The sequence below is a fragment of the Oculina patagonica genome, chromosome 1 (genome assembly GCF_052425735.1).
Source record: "Oculina patagonica isolate OP01 chromosome 1, crgOcupat, whole genome shotgun sequence".
Taxonomy (NCBI): domain Eukaryota; kingdom Metazoa; phylum Cnidaria; class Anthozoa; order Scleractinia; family Oculinidae; genus Oculina; species Oculina patagonica.
The window spans coordinates 17905042-17926602 of record NC_135758.1 but is presented as its reverse complement, the minus strand read 5'-3'; the positions used below and the strand labels follow the sequence as shown (position 1 = coordinate 17926602).

The 21561-nt window shown below is 42.3% G+C and overlaps 1 long non-coding RNA gene across 3 annotated transcripts in view; it reads right to left on the bottom strand.

Annotated features, from left to right (window-relative positions):
- LOC144660190 (uncharacterized) overlaps nt 1-21561 on the bottom strand; it is a 69021-nt gene that overhangs the window by 33776 nt on the left and 13684 nt on the right. Inside the window, exon 5 of one of the 3 annotated variants that reach the window (XR_013572057.1) lies at nt 18729-21430. The exons of the other annotated variants lie outside the window; for them this stretch is intronic. This is a non-coding gene — a long non-coding RNA (uncharacterized LOC144660190). Of the gene's footprint in view, nt 1-18728; nt 21431-21561 lie in introns of those variants that run through there. 3 annotated transcript variants of the gene reach the window in all.

The window sequence follows — 21561 nt, the reverse complement described above, 5'->3', positions numbered from 1 at the left end:
CCGCTGTCTTTCTCTTTTTATCTTTCAGGTTGGTGCGCAGCTGTCTTTCTCTTTTTATCTTTCAGGTTGGTGTGCAGCTGTCTTTCTCTTTATATCTTTCAGGTTGGTGCGCCGCTGTCTTTCTCTTTTTAACTTTCAGGTTGGTGCGCGGCTGTCTTTCTCTTTTTATCTTTCAGGTTGGTGAGCCGCTGTCTTTCTCTTTATATCTTTCAGGTTGGTGAGCCGCTGTCTTTCTCTTTATATCTTTCAGGTTGGTGCGCCGCTGTCTTTCTCTTTATATCTTTCAGGTTGGTGCACCGCTGTCTTTCTCTTTATATCTTTCAGGTTGGTGCGCAGCTGTCTTTCTCTTTATATCTTTCAGGTTGGTGCGCCGCTGTCTTTCTCTTTTTATCTTTCAGGTTGGTGAGCCGCTGTCTTTCTCTTTTTATCTTTCAGGTTGGTGCGCCGCTGTCTTTCTCTTTATATCTTTCAGGTTGGTGCGCTGCTGTCTTTCTCTTTATATCTTTCAGGTTGGTGAGCCGCTGTCTTTCTCTTTTTATCTTTCAGGTTGGTGAGCCGCTGTGTTACTCTTTTTATCTTTCAGGTTGGTGAGCCGCTGTCTTTCTCTTTATATCTTTCAGGTTGGTGTGCAGCTGTCTTTCTCTTTTTATCTTTCAGGTTGGTGAGCCGCTGTCTTTCTCTTTATATCTTTCAGGTTGGTGCGCAGCTGTCTTTCTCTTTATATCTTTCAGGTTGGTGAGCCGCTGTCTTTCTCTTTTTATCTTTCAGGTTGGTGAGCCGCTGTCTTTCTCTTTTTATCTTTCAGGTTGGTGCGCCGCTGTCTTTCTCTTTATATCTTTCAGGTTGGTGCGCTCCTGTCTTTCTCTTTATATCTTTCAGGTTGGTGAGCCGCTGTCTTTCTCTTTTTATCTTTCAGGTTGGTGCGCCGCTGTCTTTCTCTTTTTATCTTTCAGGTTGGTGAGCCGCTGTCTTTCTCTTTTTATCTTTCAGGTTGGTGAGCCGCTGTCTTTCTCTTTTTATCTATCAGGTTGGTGCACCGCTGTCTCTCTCTTTTTATCTTTCAGGTTGGTGAGCCGCTGTCTTTCTCTTTTTATCTTTCAGGTTGGTGAGCCGCTGTCTTTCTCTTTTTATCTTTCAGGTTGGTGAGCCGCTGTCTTTCTCTTTTTATCTTTCAGGTTGGTGCGCCGCTGTCTTTCTCTTTATATCTTTCAGGTTGGTGCGCTGCTGTCTTTCTCTTTATATCTTTCAGGTTGGTGAGCCGCTCTCTTTCTCTTTTTATCTTTCAGGTTGGTGAGCCGCTGTCTTTCTCTTCATATCTTCCAGGTTGGTGCGCAGCTGTCTTTCTCTTTATATCTTTCAGGTTGGTGCGCAGCTGTCTTTCTCTTTTTATCTTTCAGGTTGGTGCGCAGCTGTCTTTCTCTTTATATCTTTCAGGTTGGTGCGCGGCTGTCTTTCTCTTTAAATCTTTCAGGTTGGTGAGCCGCTGTCTTTCTCTTTATATCTTTCAGGTTGGTGCGCCGCTGTCTTTCTCTTTTTATCTTTCAGGTTGGTGCGCCGCTGTCTTTCTCTTTTTATCTTTCAGGTTGGTGAGCCGCTGTCTTTCTCTTTATATCTTTCAGGTTGGTGAGCCGCTGTCTTTCTCTTTATATCTTTCAGGTTGGTGCGCCGCTGTCTTTCTCTTTATATCTTTCAGGTTGGTGCGCGGCTGTCTTTCTCTTTATATCTTTCAGGTTGGTGCGCGGCTGTCTTTCTCTTTATATCTTCCAGGTTGGTGCGCTGCTGTCTCTCTCTTTATATCTTTCAGGTTGGTGCACCGCTGTCTTTCTCTTTTTATCTTTCAGGTTGGTGAGCCGCTGTCTTTCTCTTTATATCTTTCAGGTTGGTGCGCGGCTGTCTTTCTCTTTATATCTTTCAGGTTGGTGCGCTGCTGTCTTTCTCTTTATATCTTTCAGGTTGGTGCGCCGCTGTCTTTCTCCTTTTATCTTTCAGGTTGGTGAGCCGCTGCCTTTCTCTTTTTATCTTTCAGGTTGGTGAGCCGCTGTCTTTCTCTTTATATCTTTCAGGTTGGTGCGCAGCTGTCTTTCTCTTTTTATCTTTCAGGTTGGTGAGCCGCTGTCTTTCTCTTTATATCTTTCAGGTTGGTGCGCTGCTGTCTTTCTCTTTATATGTTTCAGGTTGGTGAGCCGCTGTCTTTCTCTTTTTATCTTTCAGGTTGGTGCGCAGCTGTCTTTCTCTTTTTATCTTTCAGGTTGGTGAGCCGCTGTCTTTTTCTTTTTATCTTTCAGGTTGGTGAGCCGCTGTCTTTCTCTTTTTATCTTTCAGGTTGGTGAGCCGCTGTCTTTCTCTTTTTATCTTTCAGGTTGGTGAGCCGCTGTCTTTCTCTTTTTATCTTTCAGGTTGGTGCGCAGCTGTCTTTCTCTTTATATCTTTCAGGTTGGTGCGCGGCTGTCTTTCTCTTTATATCTTTTAGGTTGGTGCGCTGCTGTCTTTCTCTTTATATCTTTCAGGTTGGTGCGCCGCTGTCTTTCTCTTTTTAACTTTCAGGTTGGTGCGCCGCTGTCTTTCTCTTTATATCTTTCAAGTTGGCGAGCCGCTGTCTTTCTCTTTATATCTTTCAGGTTGGTGCGCAGCTGTCTTTCTCTTTATATCTTTCAGGTTGGTGAGCCGCTGTCTTTCTCTTTTTATCTTTCAGGTTGGTGAGCCGCTGTCTTTCTCTTTTTATCTTTCAGGTTGGTGCGCCGCTGTCTTTCTCTTTATATCTTTCAGGTTGGTGCGCTCCTGTCTTTCTCTTTATATCTTTCAGGTTGGTGAGCCGCTGTCTTTCTCTTTTTATCTTTCAGGTTGGTGCGCCGCTGTCTTTCTCTTTTTATCTTTCAGGTTGGTGAGCCGCTGTCTTTCTCTTTTTATCTTTCAGGTTGGTGAGCCGCTGTCTTTCTCTTTTTATCTATCAGGTTGGTGCACCGCTGTCTTTCTCTTTTTATCTTTCAGGTTGGTGAGCCGCTGTCTTTCTCTTTTTATCTTTCAGGTTGGTGAGCCGCTGTCTTTCTCTTTTTATCTTTCAGGTTGGTGCGCCGCTGTCTTTCTCTTTATATCTTTCAGGTTGGTGCGCTGCTGTCTTTCTCTTTATATCTTTCAGGTTGGTGAGCCGCTCTCTTTCTCTTTTTATCTTTCAGGTTGGTGCGCGGCTGTCTTTCTCTTTATATCGTCCAGGTTGGTGCGCAGCTGTCTTTCTCTTTATATCTTTCAGGTTGGTGCGCAGCTGTCTTTCTCTTTTTATCTTTCAGGTTGGTGCGCAGCTGTCTTTCTCTTTATATCTTTCAGGTTGGTGCGCGGCTGTCTTTCTCTTTAAATCGTTCAGGTTGGTGAGCCGCTGTCTTTCTCTTTATATCTTTCAGGTTGGTGCGCCGCTGTCTTTCTCTTTTTATCTTTCAGGTTGGTGCGCCGCTGTCTTTCTCTTTTTATCTTTCAGGTTGGTGAGCCGCTGTCTTTCTCTTTATATCTTTCAGGTTGGTGCGCCGCTGTCTTTCTTTTTATATCTTTCAGGTTGGTGCGCAGCTGTCTTTCTCTTTTTTATCTTTCAGGTTGGTGAGCCGCTGTCTTTTTCTTTTTATCTTTCAGGTTGGTGAGCCGCTGTCTTTCTCTTTTTATCTTTCAGGTTGGTGAGCCGCTGTCTTTCTCTTTTTATCTTTCAGGTTGGTGAGCCGCTGTCTTTCTCTTTTTATCTTTCAGGTTGGTGCGCAGCTGTCTTTCTCTTTATATCTTTCAGGTTGGTGCGCGGCTGTCTTTCTCTTTATATCTTTCAGGTTGGTGCGCTGCTGTCTTTCTCTTTATATCTTTCAGGTTGGTGCGCCGCTGTCTTTCTCTTTTTAACTTTCAGGTTGGTGCGCCGCTGTCTTTCTCTTTATATCTTTCAGGTTGGCGAGCCGCTGTCTTTTTCTTTATATCTTTCAGGTTGGTGCGCAGCTGTCTTTCTCTTTATATCTTTCAGGTTGGTGAGCCGCTGTCTTTCTCTTTTTATCTTTCAGGTTGGTGAGCCGCTGTCTTTCTCTTTTTATCTTTCAGGTTGGTGCGCCGCTGTCTTTCTCTTTATATCTTTCAGGTTGGTGCGCTCCTGTCTTTCTCTTTATATCTTTCAGGTTGGTGAGCCGCTGTCTTTCTCTTTTTATCTTTCAGGTTGGTGCGCCGCTGTCTTTCTCTTTTTATCTTTCAGGTTGGTGAGCCGCTGTCTTTCTCTTTTTATCTTTCAGGTTGGTGAGCCGCTGTCTTTCTCTTTTTATCTATCAGGTTGGTGCACCGCTGTCTTTCTCTTTTTATCTTTCAGGTTGGTGCGCCGCTGTCTTTCTCTTTTTATCTTTCAGGTTGGTGAGCCGCTGTCTTTCTCTTTTTATCTTTCAGGTTGGTGCGCCGCTGTCTTTCTCTTTATATCTTTCAGGTTGGTGCGCTGCTGTCTTTCTCTTTATATCTTTCAGGTTGGTGAGCCGCTCTCTTTCTCTTTTTATCTTTCAGGTTGGTGAGCCGCTGTCTTTCTCTTTATATCGTCCAGGTTGGTGCGCAGCTGTCTTTCTCTTTATATCTTTCAGGTTGGTGCGCAGCTGTCTTTCTCTTTTTATCTTTCAGGTTGGTGCGCAGCTGTCTTTCTCTTTATATCTTTCAGGTTGGTGCGCGGCTGTCTTTCTCTTTAAATCTTTCAGGTTGGTGAGCCGCTGTCTTTCTCTTTATATCTTTCAGGTTGGTGCGCCGCTGTCTTTCTCTTTTTATCTTTCAGGTTGGTGCGCCGCTGTCTTTCTCTTTTTATCTTTCAGGTTGGTGAGCCGCTGTCTTTCTCTTTATATCTTTCAGGTTGGTGCGCCGCTGTCTTTCTCTTTATATCTTTCAGGTTGGTGCGCGGCTGTCTTTCTCTTTATATCTTTCAGGTTGGTGCGCGGCTGTCTTTCTCTTTATATCTTCCACGTTGGTGCGCTGCTGTCTCTCTCTTTATATCTTTCAGGTTGGTGCGCCGCTGTCTTTCTCTTTTTATCTTTCAGGTTGGTGAGCCGCTGTCTTTCTCTTTATATCTTTCAGGTTGGTGCGCAGCTGTCTTTCTCTTTTTATCTTTCAAGTTGGTGAGCCGCTGTCTTTCTCTTTTTATCTTTCAGGTTGGTGAGCCGCTGTCTTTCTCTTTTTATCTTTCAGGTTGGTGAGCCGCTGTCTTTCTCTTTTTATCTTTCAGGTTGGTGAGCCGCTGTCTTTCTCTTTTTATCTTTCAGGTTGGTGCGCAGCTGTCTTTCTCTTTTTATCTTTCAGGTTGGTGCGCTGCTGTCTTTCTCTTTATATCTTTCAGGTTGGTGCGCGGCTGTCTTTCTCTTTATATCTTTCAGGTTGGTGCGCAGCTGTCTTTCTCTTTATATCTTTCAGGTTGGTGCGCTGCTGTCTTTCTCTTTATATGTTTCAGGTTGGTGAGCCGCTGTCTTTCTCTTTTTATCTTTCAGGTTGGTGCGCAGCTGTCTTTCTCTTTTTATCTTTCAGGTTGGTGAGCCGCTGTCTTTCTCTTTTTATCTTTCAGGTTGGTGAGCCGCTGTCTTTCTCTTTTTATCTTTCAGGTTGGTGAGCCGCTGTCTTTCTCTTTTTATCTTTCAGGTTGGTGAGCCGCTGTCTTTCTCTTTTTATCTTTCAGGTTGGTGAGCCGCTGTCTTTCTCTTTTTATCTTTCAGGTTGGTGCGCAGCTGTCTTTCTCTTTTTATCTTTCAGGTTGGTGCGCCGCTGTCTTTCTCTTTTTATCTTTCAGGTTGGTGCGCCGCTGTCTTTCTCTTTATATCTTTCAGGTTGGTGAGCCGCTGTCTTTCTCTTTATATCTTTCAGGTTGGTGAGCCGCTGTCTTTCTCTTTTTATCTTTCAGGTTGGTGTGCAGCTGTCTTTCTCTTTATATCTTTCAGGTTGGTGCGCTGCTGTCTTTCTCTTTTTATCTTTCAGGTTGGTGCGCCGCTGTCTTTCTCTTTTTATCTTTCAGGTTGGTGAGCCGCTGTCTTTCTCTTTTTATCTTTCAGGTTGGTGTGCAGCTGTCTTTCTCTTTATATCTTTCAGGTTGGTGCGCTGCTGTCTTTCTCTTTTTATCTTTCAGGTTGGTGCGCCGCTGTCTTTCTCTTTTTATCTTTCAGGTTGGTGAGCCGCTGTCTTTCTCTTTATATCTTTCAGGTTGGTGAGCCGCTGTCTTTCTCTTTATATCTTTCAGGTTGGTGCGCCGCTGTCTATCTCTTTATATCTTTCAGGTTGGTGCGCCGCTGTCTTTCTCTTTATATCTTTCAGGTTGGTGCGCAGCTGTCTTTCTCTTTATATCTTTCAGGTTGGTGCGCCGCTGTCTTTCTCTTTTTATCTTTCAGGTTGGTGAGCCGCTGTCTTTCTCTTTTTATCTTTCAGGTTGGTGCGCCGCTGTCTTTCTCTTTATATCTATCAGGTTGGTGCGCTGCTGTCTTTCTCTTTATATCTTTTAGGTTGGTGAGCCGCTGTCTTTCTCTTTTTATCTTTCAGGTTGGTGAGCCGCTGTCTTTCTCTTTTTATCTTTCAGGTTGGTGAGCCGCTGTCTTTCTCTTTTTATCTTTCAGGTTGGTGCACAGCTGTCTTTCTCTTTATATCTTTCAGGTTGGTGCGCGGCTGTCTTTCTCTTTATATCTTTCAGGTTGGTGCGCTGCTGTCTTTCTCTTTATATCTTTCAGGTTGGTGCGCCGCTATCTTTCTCTTTTTATCTTTAAGGTTGGTGCGCCGCTGTCTTTCTCTTTATATCTTTCAGGTTGGTGAGCCGCTGTCTTTCTCTTTATATCTTTCAGGTTGGTGCGCAGCTGTCCTTCTCTTTTTATCTTTCAGGTTGGTACGCAGCTGTCTTTCTCTTTATATCTTTCAGGTTGGTGCGCGGCTGTCTTTCTCTTTATATCTTTCAGGTTGGTGCGCGGCTGTCTTTCTCTTTTTATCTTTCAGGTTGGTGAGCCGCTGTCTTTCTCTTTATATCTTTCAGGTTGGTGCGCCGCTGTCTTTCTCTTTTTATCTTTCAGGTTGGTGAGCCGCTGTCTTTCTCTTTATATCTTTCAGGTTGGTGCGCGGCTGTCTTTCTCTTTATATCTTTCAGGTTGGTGCGCTGCTGTCTTTCTCTTTATATCTTTCAGGTTGGTGCGCCGCTGTCTTTCTCCTTTTATCTTTCAGGTTGGTGAGCCGCTGTCTTTCTCTTTTTATCTTTCAGGTTGGTGCGCCGCTGTCTTTCTCTTTATATTTTTCAGCTTGGTGAGCCGCTGTCTTTCTCTTTATATCTTTCAGGTTGGTGCGCTGCTGTCTTTCTCTATATATCTTTCAGGTTGGTGCGCAGCTGTCTTTCTCTTTATATCTTTCAGGTTGGTGCACCGCTGTCTTTCTCTTTATATCTTTCAGGTTTGTGCGCAGCTGTCTTTCTCTTTATATCTGTCAGGTTGGTGCGCCGCTGTCTTTCTCTTTTTATCTTTCAGGTTGGTGAGCCGCTGTCTTTCTCTTTTTATCTTTCAGGTTGGTGCGCCGCTGTCTTTCTCTTTATATCTTTCAGGTTGGTGCGCTGCTGTCTTTCTCTTTATATCTTTCAGGTTGGTGAGCCGCTGTCTTTCTCTTTTTATCTTTCAGGTTGGTGAGCCGCTGTCTTACTCTTTTTATCTTTCAGGTTGGTGAGCCGCTGTCTTTCTCTTTATATCTTTCAGATTGGTGTGCAGCTGTCTTTCTCTTTTTATCTTTCAGGTTGGTGAGCCGCTGTCTTTCTCTTTATATCTTTCAGGTTGGTGCGCAGCTGTCTTTCTCTTTATATCTTTCAGGTTGGTGAGCCGCTGTCTTTCTCTTTTTATCTTTCAGGTTGGTGAGCCGCTGTCTTTCTCTTTTTATCTTTCAGGTTGGTGCGCCGCTGTCTTTCTCTTTATATCTTTCAGGTTGGTGCGCTCCTGTCTTTCTCTTTATATCTTTCAGGTTGGTGAGCCGCTGTCTTTCTCTTTTTATCTTTCAGGTTGGTGAGCCGCTGTCTTTCTCTTTTTATCTTTCAGGTTGGTGCGCCGCTGTCTTTCTCTTTATATCTTTCAGGTTGGTGCGCAGCTGTCTTTCTCTTTATATCTTTCAGGTTGGTGCGCCGCTGTCTTTCTCTTTATATCTTTCAGGTTGGTGCGCTCCTGTCTTTCTCTTTATATCTTTCAGGTTGGTGAGCCGCTGTCTTTCTCTTTTTATCTTTCAGGTTGGTGAGCCGCTGTCTTTCTCTTTTTATCTTTCAGGTTGGTGCGCCGCTGTCTTTCTCTTTATATCTTTCAGGTTGGTGCGCTCCTGTCTTTCTCTTTATATCTTTCAGGTTGGTGAGCCGCTGTCTTTCTCTTTTTATCTTTCAGGTTGGTGCGCCGCTGTCTTTCTCTTTTTATCTTTCAGGTTGGTGAGCCGCTGTCTTTCTCTTTTTATTTTTCAGGTTGGTGAGCCGCTGTCTTTCTCTTTTTATCTATCAGGTTGGTGCACCGCTGTCTTTCTCTTTTTATCTTTCAGGTTGGTGAGCCGCTGTCTTTCTCTTTTTATCTTTCAGGTTGGTGAGCCGCTGTCTTTCTCTTTTTATCTTTCAGGTTGGTGAGCCGCTGTCTTTCTCTTTTTATCTTTCAGGTTGGTGCGCCGCTGTCTTTCTCTTTATATCTTTCAGGTTGGTGCGCTGCTGTCTTTCTCTTTATATCTTTCAGGTTAGTGAGCCGCTCTCTTTCTCTTTTTATCTTTCAGGTTGGTGAGCCGCTGTCTTTCTCTTTATATCTTCCAGGTTGGTGCGCAGCTGTCTTTCTCTTTATATTTTCCAGGTTGGTGCGCAGCTGTCTTTCTCTTTTTATCTTTCAGGTTGGTGCGCAGCTGTCCTTCTCTTTATATCTTTCAGGTTGGTGCGCGGCTGTCTTTCTCTTTAAATCTTTCAGGTTGGTGAGCCGCTGTCTTTCTCTTTATATCTTTTAGGTTGGTGCGCCGCTGTCTTTCTCTTTTTATCTTTCAGGTTGGTGCGCCGCTGTCTTTCTCTTTTTATCTTTCAGGTTGGTGAGCCGCTGTCTTTCTCTTTATATCTTTCAGGTTGGTGAGCCGCTGTCTTTCTCTTTATATCTTTCAGGTTGGTGCGCCGCTGTCTTTCTCTTTATATCTTTCAGGTTGGTGCGCGGCTGTCTTTCTCTTTATATATTTCAGGTTGGTGCGCGGCTGTCTTTCTCTTTATATCTTTCAGGTTGGTGCGCTGCTGTCTTTCTCTTTATATCTTTCAGGTTGGTGCGCCGCTGTCTTTCTCTTTTTATCTTTCAGGTTGGTGAGCCGCTGTCTTTCTCTTTATATCTTTCAGGTTGGTGCGCGGCTGTCTTTCTCTTTATATCTTTCAGGTTGGTGCGCTGCTGTCTTTCTCTTTATATCTTTCAGGTTGGTGCGCCGCTGTCTTTCTCCTTTTATCTTTCAGGTTGGTGAGCCGCTGCCTTTCTCTTTTTATTTTTCAGGTTGGTGAGCCGCTGTCTTTCTCTTTATATCTTTCAGGTTGGTGCGCAGCTGTCTTTCTCTTTTTATCTTTCAGGTTGGTAAGCCGCTGTCTTTCTCTTTTTATCTTTCAGGTTGGTGAGCCGCTGTCTTTCTCTTTTTATCTTTCAGGTTGGTGAGCCGCTGTCTTTCTCTTTTTATCTTTCAGGTTGGTGAGCCGCTGTCTTTCTCTTTTTATCTTTCAGGTTGGTGCGCAGCTGTCTTTCTCTTTTTATCTTTCAGGTTGGTGCGCTGCTGTCTTTCTCTTTATATCTTTCAGGTTGGTGCGCGGCTGTCTTTCTCTTTATATCTTTCAGGTTGGTGTGCAGCTGTCTTTCTCTTTATATCTTTCAGGTTGGTGCGCTGCTGTCTTTCTCTTTATATGTTTCAGGTTGGTGAGCCGCTGTCTTTCTCTTTTTATCTTTCAGGTTGGTGCGCAGCTGTCTTTCTCTTTTTATCTTTCAGCTTGGTGAGCCGCTGTCTTTCTCTTTTTATCTTTCAGGTTGGTGCGCTGCTGTCTTTCTCTATATATCTTTCAGGTTGGTGCGCAGCTGTCTTTCTCTTTATATCTTTCAGATTGGTGCGCAGCTGTCTTTCTCTTTTTATCTTTCAGGTTGGTGCGCAGCTGTCTTTCTCTTTATATCTTTCAGGTTGGTGCGCAGCTGTCTTTCTCTTTATATCTTTCAGGTTGGTGAGCCGCTGTCTTTCTCTTTTTATCTTTCAGGTTGGTGTGCCGCGGTCTTTCTCTTTTTATCTTTCAGGTTGGTGAGCCGCTGTCTTTCTCTTTTTATCTTTCAGGTTGGTGCGCAGCTGTCTTTCTCTTTATATCTTTCAGGTTGGTGCGCCGCTGTCTTTCTCTTTTTATCTTTCAGGTTGGTGTGCAGCTGTCTTTCTCTTTATATCTTTCAGGTTGGTGCACTGCTGTCTTTTTTTTTTTTTATCTTTCAGGTTGGTGCGCCGCTGTCTTTCTCTTTTTATCTTTCAGGTTGGTGAGCCGCTGTCTTTCTCTTTATATCTGTTAGGTTGGTGAGCCGCTGTCTTTCTCTTTATATCTTTCAGGTTGGCGCGCCGCTGTCTTTCTCTTTATATCTTTCAGGTTGGTGCGCCGCTGTCTTTCTCTTTATATCTTTCAGGTTGGTGCGCAGCTGTCTTTCTCTTTATATCTTTCAGGTTGGTGCGCCGCTGTCTTTCTCTTTTTATCTTTCAGGTTGGTGAGCCGCTGTCTTTCTCTTTTTATCTTTCAGGTTGGTGCGCCGCTGTCTTTCTCTTTATATCTTTCAGGTTGGTGCGCTGCTGTCTTTCTCTTTATATCTTTCAGGTTGGTGAGCCGCTGTCTTTCTCTTTTTATCTTTCAGGTTGGTGAGCCGCTGTCTTTCTCTTTTTATCTTTCAGGTTGGTGAGCCGCTGTCTTTCTCTTTTTATCTTTCAGGTTGGTGCACAGCTGTCTTTCTCTTTATATCTTTCAGGTTGGTGCGCGGCTGTCTTTCTCTTTATATCTTTCAGGTTGGTGCGCTGCTGTCTTTCTCTTCATATCTTTCAGGTTGGTGCGCCGCTGTCTTTCTCTTTTTATCTTTCAGGTTGGTGCGCCGCTGTCTTTCTCTTTATATCTTTCAGGTTGGTGAGCCGCTGTCTTTCTCTTTATATCTTTCAGGTTGGTGCGCAGCTGTCCTTCTCTTTTTATCTTTCAGGTTGGTACGCAGCTGTCTTTCTCTTTATATCTTTCAGGTTCGTGCGCGGCTGTCTTTCTCTTTATATCTTTTAGGTTGGTGCGCGGCTGTCTTTCTCTTTATATCTTCCAGGTTGGTGCGCTGCTGTCTTTCTCTTTATATCTTTCAGGTTGGTGCGCCGCTGTCTTTCTCTTTTTATCTTTCAGGTTGGTGAGCCGCTGTCTTTCTCTTTATATCTTTCAGGTTGGTGCGCGGCTGTCTTTCTCTTTATATCTTTCAGGTTGGTGCGCTGCTGTCTTTCTCTTTATATCTTTCAGGTTGGTGCGCCGCTGTCTTTCTCCTTTTATCTTTCAGGTTGGTGAGCCGCTGTCTTTCTCTTTTTATCTTTTTAGGTTGGTGCGCCGCTGTCTTTCTCTTTATATCTTTCAGGTTGGTGAGCCGCTGTCTTTCTCTTTATATCTTTCAGGTTGGTGCGCTGCTGTCTTTCTCTTTATATCTTTCAGGTTGGTGCGCAGCTGTCTTTCTCTTTATATCTTTCAGGTTGGTGCGCAGCTGTCTTTCTCTTTTTATCTTTCAGGTTGGTGCGCAGCTGTCTTTCTCTTTATATCTTTCAGGTTGGTGCGCAGCTGTCTTTCTCTTTATATCTTTCAGGTTGGTGAGCCGCTGTCTTTCTCTTTTTATTTTTTAGGTTGGTGTGCCGCTGTCTTTCTCTTTTTATCTTTCAGGTTGGTGAGCCGCTGTCTTTCTCTTTTTATCTTTCAGGTTGGTGCGCAGCTGTCTTTCTCTTTATATCTTTCAGGTTGGTGCGCCGCTGTCTTTCTCTTTTTATCTTTCAGGTTGGTGTGCAGCTGTCTTTCTCTTTATATCTTTCAGGTTGGTGCGCCGCTGTCTTTCTCTTTTTAACTTTCAGGTTGGTGCGCCGCTGTCTTTCTCTTTTTATCTTTCAGGTTGGTGAGCCGCTGTCTTTCTCTTTATATCTTTCAGGTTGGTGAGCCGCTGTCTTTCTCTTTATATCTTTCAGGTTGGTGCGCCGCTGTCTTTCTCTTTATATCTTTCAGGTTGGTGCACCGCTGTCTTTCTCTTTATATCTTTCAGGTTGGTGCGCAGCTGTCTTTCTCTTTATATCTTTCAGGTTGGTGCGCCGCTGTCTTTCTCTTTTTATCTTTCAGGTTGGTAAGCCGCTGTCTTTCTCTTTTTATCTTTCAGGTTGGTGGGCCGCTGTCTTTCTCTTTATATCTTTCAGGTTGGTGCGCTGCTGTCTTTCTCTTTATATCTTTCAGGTTGGTGAGCCGCTGTCTTTCTCTTTTTATCTTTCAGGTTGGTGAGCCGCTGTCTTACTCTTTTTATCTTTCAGGTTGGTGAGCCGCTGTCTTTCTCTTTATATCTTTCAGGTTGGTGTGCAGCTGTCTTTCTCTTTTTATCTTTCAGGTTGGTGAGCCGCTGTCTTTCTCTTTATATCTTTCAGGTTGGTGCGCAGCTGTCTTTCTCTTTATATCTTTCAGGTTGGTGAGCCGCTGTCTTTCTCTTTTTATCTTTCAGGTTGGTGAGCCGCTGTCTTTCTCTTTTTATCTTTCAGGTTGGTGCGCCGCTGTCTTTCTCTTTATATCTTTCAGGTTGGTGCGCTCCTGTCTTTCTCTTTATATCTTTCAGGTTAGTGAGCCGCTGTCTTTCTCTTTTTATCTTTCAGGTTGGTGCGCCGCTGTCTTTCTCTTTTTATCTTTCAGGTTGGTGAGCCGCTGTCTTTGTCTTTTTATCTTTCAGGTTGGTGAGCCGCTGTCTTTCTCTTTTTATCTTTTAGGTTGGTGAGCCGCTGTCTTTCTCTTTTTATCTTTCAGGTTGGTGCACCGCTGTCTTTCTCTTTTTATCTTTCAGGTTGGTGAGCCGCTGTCTTTCTCTTTTTATCTTTCAGGTTGGTGAGCCGCTGTCTTTCTCTTTATATCTTTCAGGTTGGTGCGCAGCTGTCTTTCTCTTTTTATCTTTCAGGTTGGTGTGCCGCTGTCTTTCTCTTTTTATCTTTCAAGTTGGTGAGCCGCTGTCTTTCTCTTTTTATCTTTCAGGTTGGTGCGCAGCTGTCTTTCTCTTTATATCTTTCAGGTTGGTGAGCCGCTGTCTTTCTCTTTTTATCTTTCAGGTTGGTGTGCAGCTGTCTTTCTCTTTATATCTTTCAGGTTGGTGCGCCGCTGTCTTTCTCTTGTTATCTTTCAGGTTGGTGCGCAGCTGTCTTTCTCTTTTTATCTTTCAGGTTGGTGTGCCGCTGTCTTTCTCTTTTTATCTTTCAGGTTGGTGAGCCGCTGTCTTTCTCTTTTTATCTTTCAGGTTGGTGCACCGCTGTCTTTCTCTTTTTATCTTTCAGGTTGGTGAGCCGCTGTCTTTCTCTTTATATCTTTCAGGTTGGTGAGCCGCTGTCTTTCTCTTTTTATCTTTCAGGTTGGTGAGCCGCTCTCTTTCTCTTTTTATCTTTCAGGTTGGTGCGCAGCTGTCTTTCTCTTTATATCTTTCAGGTTGGTGCGCAGCTGTCTTTCTCTTTTTATCTTTCAAGTTGGTGCGCAGCTGTCTTTCTCTTTCTATCTTTCAGGTTGGTGAGCCGCTGTCTTTGTCTTTTTATCTTTCAGGTTGGTGCGTAGCTGTCTTTCTCTTTATATCTTTCAGGTTGGTGAGCCGCTGTCTTTCTCTTTTTATCTTTCAGGTTGGTGCACCGCTGTCTTTCTCTTTTTATCTTTCAGGTTGGTGAGCCGCTGTCTTTCTCTTTTTATCTTTCAGGTTGGTGAGCCGCTGTCTTTCTCTTTATATCTTTCAGGTTGGTGCGCAGCTGTCTTTCTCTTTTTATCTTTCAGGTTGGTGAGCCGCTGTCTTTCTCTTTTTATCTTTCAGGTTGGTGAGCCGCTGTCTTTCTCTTTTTATCTTTCAGGTTGGTGCGCTGCTGTCTTTCTCTTTATATCTTTCAGGTTGGTGCGCCGCTGTCTTTCTCTTTTTATCTTTCAGGTTGGTGAGCCGCTGTCTTTCTCTTTTTATCTTTCAGGTTGGTGCACCGCTGTCTTTCTCTTTTTATCTTTCACGTTGGTGAGCCGCTGTCTTTCTCTTTATATCTTTCAGGTTGGTGAGCCGCTGTCTTTCTCTTTTTATCTTTCAGGTTGGTGAGCCGCTGTCTTTCTCTTTTTATCTTTCAGGTTGGTGCGCCGCTGTCTTTCTCTTTTTATCTTTCAGGTTGGTGAGCCGCTGTCTTTCTCTTTTTATCTTTCAGGTTGGTGAGCCGCTACTTTCTCTTTATATCTTTCAGGTTGGTGAGCCGCTGTCTTTCTCTTTTTATCTTTTAGGTTGGTGAGCCGTTGTCTTTCTCTTTTTATCTTTCAGGTTGGTGCGCCGCTGTCTTTCTCTTTTTATCTTTCAGGTTGGTGAGCCGCTGTCTTTCTCTTTTTATCTTTCAGGTTGGTGCACCGCTGTCTTTCTCTTTATATCTTTCAGGTTGGTGCGCCGCTGTCTTTCTCTTTTTATCTTTCAGGTTGGTGAGCCGCTGTCTTTCTCTTTATATCTTTCAGGTTGGTGCGCAGCTGTCCTTCTCTTTTTATCTTTCAGGTTGGTGTGCTGCTGTCTTTCTCTTTTTACCTTTCAGGTTGGTGCGCAGCTGTCTTTCTCTTTTTATCTTTCAGGTTGGTGTGCTGCTGTCTTTCTCTTTATATCTTTCAGGTTGGTGCGCCGCTGTCTTTCTCTTTATATCTTTCAGGTTGGTGCGCAGCTGTCTTTCTCTTTTTATCTTTCAGGTTGGTGAGCCGCTGTCTTTCTCTTTATATCTTTCAGGTTGGTGCGCAGCTGTCTTTCTCTTTTTATCTTTCAGGTTGGTGCGCAGCTGTCCTTCTCTTTTTATCTTTCAGGTTGGTACGCAGCTGTCTTTCTCGTTATATCTTTCAGGTTGGTGCGCAGCTGTCTTTCTCTTTATATCTTTCAGGTTGGTGCGCCGCTGTCTTTCTCTTTATATCTTTCAGGTTGGTGCGCGGCTGTCTTTCTCTTTATATCTTTCAGGTTGGTGCGCTGCTGTCTTTCTATTTATATCTTTCAGGTTGGTTCGCAGCTGTTTTTCTCTTTATATCTTTCAGGTTGGTGCGCAGCTGTCTTTCTCTTTATATCTTTCAGGTTGGTGCGCCGCTGTCTTTCTCTTTATATCTTTCAGGTTGTTGCGCAGCTGTCTTTCTCTTTTTATCTTTCAGGTTGGTGCGCTGCTGTCTTTCTCTTTATATCTTTCAGGTTGGTGCGCGGCTGTCTTTCTCTTTATATCTTTCAGGTTGGTGCGCAGCTGTCTTTCTCTTTATATCTTTCAGGTTGGTGCGCAGCTGTTTTTCTCTTTTTATCTTTCAGGTTGGTGCGCTGCTGTCTTTCTTTTTATATCTTTCAGGTTGGTGCGCCGCTGTCTTTCTCTTTATATCTTTCAGGTTGGTGCGCCGCTGTCTTTCTCTTTATATCTTTCAGGTTGGTGCGTTGCTGTCTTTCTCTTTTTATCTTTTTAGGTTGGTGCGCTGCTGTCTTTCTCTTTATATCTTTCAGGTTGGTGCGCAGCTGTCTTTCTCATTTTACCTTTCAGGTTGGTGCGCTTCTGTCTTTCTCTTTTTATCTTTCAGGTTGGTTCGCAGCTGTCTTTCTCTTTTTATCTTTCAGGTTGGTGTGCTGCTGTCTTTCTCTTTTTATCTTTCAGGTTGGTGCGCCGCTGTCTTTCTCTTTTTATCTTTCAGGTTGGTGAGCCGCTGTCTTTCTCTTTTTATCTTTCAGGTTGGTGAGCCGCTGTCTTTCTCTTTTTATCTTTCAGGTTGGTGCACCGCTGTCTTTCTCTTTATATCTTTCAGGTTGGTGCGCCGCTGTCTTTCTCTTTTTATCTTTCAGGTTGGTGAGCCGTTGTCTTTCTCTTTTTATCTTTCAGGTTGGTGCGCCGCTGTCTTTCTCTTTTTATCTTTCAGGTTGGTGAGCCGCTGTCTTTCTCTTTTTATCTTTCAGGTTGGTGAGCCGCTGTCTTTCTCTTTTTATCTTTCAGGTTGGTGCACCGCTGTCTTTCTCTTTATATCTTTCAGGTTGGTGCGCCGCTGTCTTTCTCTTTTTATCTTTCAGGTTGGTGAGCCGCTGTCTTTCTCTTTATATCTTTCAGGTTGGTGCGCAGCTGTCTTTCTCTTTTTATCTTTCAGGTTGGTGTGCTGCTGTCTTTCTCTTTTTACCTTTCAGGTTGGTGCGCAGCTGTCTTTCTCTTTTTATCTTTCAGGTTGGTGTGCTGCTGTCTTTCTCTTTATATCTTTCAGGTTGGTGCGCCGCTGTCTTTCTCTTTATATCTTTCAGGTTGGTGCGCAGCTGTCTTTCTCTTTTTATCTTTCAGGTTGGTGAGCCGCTGTCTTTCTCTTTATATCTTTCAGGTTGGTGCGCAGCTGTCTTTCTCTTTTTATCTTTCAGGTTGGTGCACAGCTGTCTTTCTCTTTTTATCTTTCAGGTTGGTACGCAGCTGTCTTTCTCGTTATATCTTTCAGGTTGGTGCGCAGCTGTCTTTCTCTTTATATCTTTCAGGTTGGTGCGCCGCTGTCTTTCTCTTTATATCTTTCAGGTTGGTGCGCGGCTGTCTTTCTCTTTATATCTTTCAGGTTGGTGCGCTGCTGTCTTTCTATTTATATCTTTCAGGTTGGTTCGCAGCTGTTTTTCTCTTTATATCTTTCAGGTTGGTGCGCAGCTGTCTTTCTCTTTATATCTTTCAGGTTGGTGCGCCGCTGTCTTTCTCTTTATATCTTTCAGGTTGGTGCGCAGCTGTCTTTCTCTTTTTATCTTTCAGGTTGGTGCGCTGCTGTCTTTCTCTTTATATCTTTCAGGTTGGTGCGCGGCTGTCTTTCTCTTTATATCTTTCAGGTTGGTGCGCAGCTGTCTTTCTCTTTATATCTTTCAGGTTGGTGCGCAGCTGTTTTTCTCTTTTTATCTTTCAGGTTGGTGCGCTGCTGTCTTTCCCTTTATATCTTTCAGGTTGGTGCGCCGCTGTCTTTCTCTTTATATCTTTCAGGTTGGTGCGCCGCTGTCTTTCTCTTTATATCTTTCAGGTTGGTGCGTTGCTGTCTTTCTCTTTTTATCTTTTAGGTTGGTGCGCTGCTGTCTTTCTCTTTATATCTTTCAGGTTGGTGCGCAGCTGTCTTTCTCATTTTACCTTTCAGGTTGGTGCGCTTCTGTCTTTCTCTTTTTATCTTTCAGGTTGGTTCGCAGCTGTCTTTCTCTTTTTATCTTTCAGGTTGGTGTGCTGCTGTCTTTCTCTTTATATCTTTCAGGTTGGTGCGCAGCTGTCTTTCTCTTTTTATCTTTCAGGTTGGTGCGCTGCTGTCTTTCTCTTTTTATCTTTCAGGTTGGTGCGTTGCTGTCTTTCTCTTTTTATCTTTCAGGTTGGTGCGTTGCTGTCTTTCTCTTTTTATCTTTCAGGTTGGTGCGCAGCTGTCTTTCTCTTTTTACCTTTCAGGTTGGTGCGCTTCTGTCTTTCTCTTTTTATCTTTCAGGTTGGTGCGCAGCTGTCTTTCTCTTTTTATCTTTCAGGTTGGTGCGCTGCTGTCTTTCTCTTTATATCTTTCAGGTTGGTGCGCCGCTGTCTTTCTCTTTATATCTTTCAGGTTGGTGCGTTGCTGTCTTTCTCTTTTTATCTTTCAGGTTGGTGCGCTGCTGTCTTTCTCTTTTTATCTTTTAGGTTGGTGCGCAGCTGTCTTTCTCTTTTTACCTTTCAGGTTGGTGCGCTTCTGTCTTTCTCTTTTTATCTTTCAGGTTGGTGCGCAGCTGTCTTTCTCTTTTTATCTTTCAGGTTGGTGTGCTACTGTCTTTCTCTTTTTATCTTTTAGGTTGGTGCACAGCTGTCTTTCTCTTTATATCTTTCAGGTTGGTGTGCTACTGTCTTTCTCTTTATCTTTCAGGTTGGTGCGCAGCTGTCTTTCTCTTTTTATCTTTCAGGTTGGTGCGCTGCTGTCTTTCTCTTTATATCTTTCAGGTTGGTGGGCCGCTGTCTTTCTCTTTATATCTTTCAGGTTGGTGCGCCGCTGTCTTTCTCTTTATATCTTTCAGGTTGGTGTGCTGCTGTCTTTCTCTTTTTATCTTTCAGGTTGGTGCGCCGCTGTCTTTCTCTTTATATCTTTCTGGTTGGTGCGCCGCTGTCTTTCTCTTTTTATCTTTAAGGTTGGTGCGTTGCTGTCTTTCTCTTTATATCTTTCAGGTTGGTGCGCTTCTCTCTTTTTTTTTTTATATCTTGCAGGTTTGTGTGCTTCTCTCTTTCTTTTTATATCTTGCAGGTTGGTGGGCTTCTCTCTTTCTTTTTATATCTTTCAGGGTTGTGCGCTTCTCTCTTTCTTTTTATATCTTTCAGGTTGGTGCGCTTCTGTCTTTCTTTTTGTATCTTTTATGTTGGTGCGCTTCTGTCTTTCTTTTTATCTTTTTCAGGTTGGTGCGCTTCTTTCTTTTTGTTTCTTAAAAAATCTTTACTAAAAATTCATCTTTTTACACTTGCTTTTAAAATGTAATGTTTTTTAACAATTTTTAACTTATGAAATTATCAAGTGTTTTTATATTTTTTAGCGTTATTTATTTTTACCTTAAATTATTATGTACATTTGAGTTTTTTATTTGCCTTAAAATATTTATAGTGTTGTAACATGCTTTTGAGCATAATTATTTGAATTTATTATTTCTGCGAAAAGAGCGCATAATAATTTTTAAATTTTTACCGGTAATTATCAATATTGATTACTACTCAATTATATATATTCCACGCACTAAATAAAATGGCAAGATATAATAATTCAGACTCTACATACCAAATTTAATTAGTCAGTCAAGTGTCGCAGGATATTAGTTTGTTCCTGTCCATCACATCTCAAAGGAAATTTTTTTTTTTTTTTAATTTTTCAGGTCTGTGCAGCTACTATGAAGCTCTCTTTTTACCGAATGGTAATGAGGTGTAGTGATGATTCGCGAACTTGAAGTGACGTGTTTCCGTTTCTTGTTCACTCCATTCTGATATTAAACCGCAATTAATTCATGCATTTAACGGTAAACGTGCTGACAGAAAGGTTCTTTAAAACGCCATTCAGCACATGTCAATCAAAAAAAATTATCCTACAACCTCGTTCCCAGGGTCTGTCTCTTTCAGGGAACGAGGTTGAATTTTTACAAAACAAATCGAAAGAGGATAAGGCTTATCCTCTGATGATAAAAGAGAATAGAATTCACTCTAGGAAGCCGTAGAGCATACGCTATCAATGACCCATTCACATAAGGAAACATTCAAACGCAAATGAAGTGAGATTGTGACATTACTGATAGCAGCTATAAGCTACATGCAGTTACCATTACCATGTGACACGTTTTAGTAAACACAACATTCATACTGCACGATTTTGTTTCGCGTCACATCATCTTCGTGTCACGACATCCGTTTTTCATCTTTTTGAGTCGTGCAGAAACGCATATCTTTCTTAAGTTTTATTCGCTGCTCAAAAATAACTCTTTACGTGCTGACAGAAAAGTAAACATATTCACAAAACAAATTTACCTAATGCTAAAAAGGATCAAAGGTTACACTTAAATATTTTTGTGATGAAATAGAATTCGCGAAGCCTGAGAGCACGAACCACCAATGACAATACAACAATACAATACAATACAATGTTTAATGTGGTCATTACACTTAGCTATGGTTTCGATGCGTCCCGCAGATATGGTAAGCAAAATCTGCAGGAACCCACCAGCTAGTTTACAGGTAAGCCACAATGAAAAATAAACAAAAATAAAATAAAGTGAATAAAATTCTTCAAAGATTTAAAGCTTTAAATATGTGCGACGCATTTCCTGATTAAAAATTTCTAGCTTAAAAATTTGTTAAAAAAAGTGAGCTAAAAGTTTTAAAATATATACAATCACTTACTTAAAAATTAAAAATGACGACTAATATCTACAGCATTTAACGCCTTTCTAAAGGTTTTATAGCATATTGAAATTCTGGCAGTGTCTGAGAGGCTATTCCATAATTTGGGGGTGAAATATCGCCAAGAGAGTCAGTGCTTCGTAGTTTGCACTTTAGGTAGATTGAAAATATTTTGTCCTCTTAAGTTGTAGGAAGAGTTTCTAAGTTGTATCGGCTCACGCAAGTAGGGAGGGCTAGGACCGCTTATTGTTTGGAAAATCGAGCTAGCAATTTTTTATGCTTGTTGGTCGGCCAAGGTTGGCAGGCTAAGGGCTTGTAGAAGGTCCCTGTAAGGGGTGTTCTTGTCCTTGAAAACAAAGCGAATGGCCCTTTCATTAACCTTCTTTAGCTTTGCTGCAGAGGTTTTGCTGCAGAAGTGCCATGTCTCTGCGCAGTAATTAAAATGCGGAGCAATAAAAGACGTATAGATTGTCTTTCTTATTTCGTACGGTTGCATTTTCTTCATGCGCTATAATACTGCAACTTGTTGAGACACTTTCCTACAGACTTTAGTGACATGCCTGTCAAACTTGCGTTTGTCGTCCACAGTTACACCAAGTAGATCAAAATCCTCGGCAATTGGAATAACTGCATTTTCACAGCGAAATAATGGTTTGTTCTGCGTTTTACCCATCACAATCGCTTGGTACTTGGAATGGTTTCTTTTCATACCATTGTCGGTATACCACTTGTCAACGTGGTATAGATCAGTGTTAATTGTGTCTTGAACTTTGGCGGGATCTTTATCAGCGTAGAAAATTTGTGTGTCATCTGCATAAGCAGATACCTTATTATAGGAAATTAACGATACATGTGAATAACAGGAATTTCAAAAATTCGCGTTTATTTTATTGATGTTAATTAATATAAACACGTTTACTATAAGCATTTAACCAGAACTTTTCTTAAATTTGCGTTAATTTTATTACGCCTCAATTTTGTTTGCGTTGTTAAAATGCCTCGTTATATTCCGACCTATAATAAGGTCGTTTACTTTTCTTTACAACATAGGCTAGATCATTCATAAATATATTGAAAAGCAGAGGTCCAAGTATGGAGCCCTGCAGAATTTCAGCTTTTATATCTTGCCATGTGGAGAAATTGCTGCCGATCCTTACCCTTTGTCGCCGATTTGAGAGGTAATCCTTAATGAGTTTAACGGTTTTATCATCAGCCCCGTACATTTTTAATTTCGATATTATCAAATCGTGAGCCACCGTATCGAATGCTTTAGTTAAGTCCATATATAGAAACAAGACCAATCACTTTGTGATTGTCAAGTTCCTTTTTCCATTCCTGCGTTAAACTGAGTAAGGCAGTGTCACAACCGTGATGCTTTCTATAGGCGAAAATGTACTTGTGATAAAAACTTTCAAAGTGAGGGCTTTTTCTTGCATTGACTAATGTCTCAAAAACTTTCAAGAGGGACTGCAAGATGGTGAGAGGCCTTTAATTAGTTTTATCCAATTC